This window comes from Maniola jurtina, chromosome 28 (genome assembly GCF_905333055.1).
Source record: "Maniola jurtina chromosome 28, ilManJurt1.1, whole genome shotgun sequence".
NCBI classification, from domain to species: Eukaryota; Metazoa; Arthropoda; class Insecta; order Lepidoptera; family Nymphalidae; genus Maniola; species Maniola jurtina.
The window spans coordinates 1617604-1618192 of record NC_060056.1 but is presented as its reverse complement, the minus strand read 5'-3'; positions in this window follow the sequence as shown (position 1 = coordinate 1618192).

The window sequence follows — 589 nt, the reverse complement described above, 5'->3', positions numbered from 1 at the left end:
ACAAAAGAATGTTCTTAATTCGAAATTTGAATATGTACAATAAAAAAAACAATTGCATTGGCTCTACAATGCTCTACATAATATTAGACGGAGATACAGATTAAATTTGCATATGTAGAAAAAGCTTGACACACATTACAGTATTATCTATCTCGGTCTTTCTCGTAGAAAAGGCATTAAGCTATCCTTTTCTATTAATTCTTATACCGCTACCTATATTCCAGAATCTAGAATGCAGATCTACATAATTGTACGAAGTACGTATCTATTTCTCTTCCATTAATTGTGTCAGGTCACTCACCCAAACAAACAAAAAGGTTTTATTCTCCATTGGGGAAATTTCGAAATGCTCTCTTCGAGTTCTATTTCGTGCCCTCGGGAATTAACCTACCAATTTTTAATTTTATTGCGATTCACGCAATTCTCGAATTTATCAAAATTGGTTCAGCACTTTTCAAAAATTAAGAACCCATAACAAATCTTATGAGATATCCGCATTACAAATGCAATCCCTATTATAATAATTATAAGCTGATATAAGATATTCTTAATTCTAAAGAAAAAAAAACATATTTTTTTACAATTCACT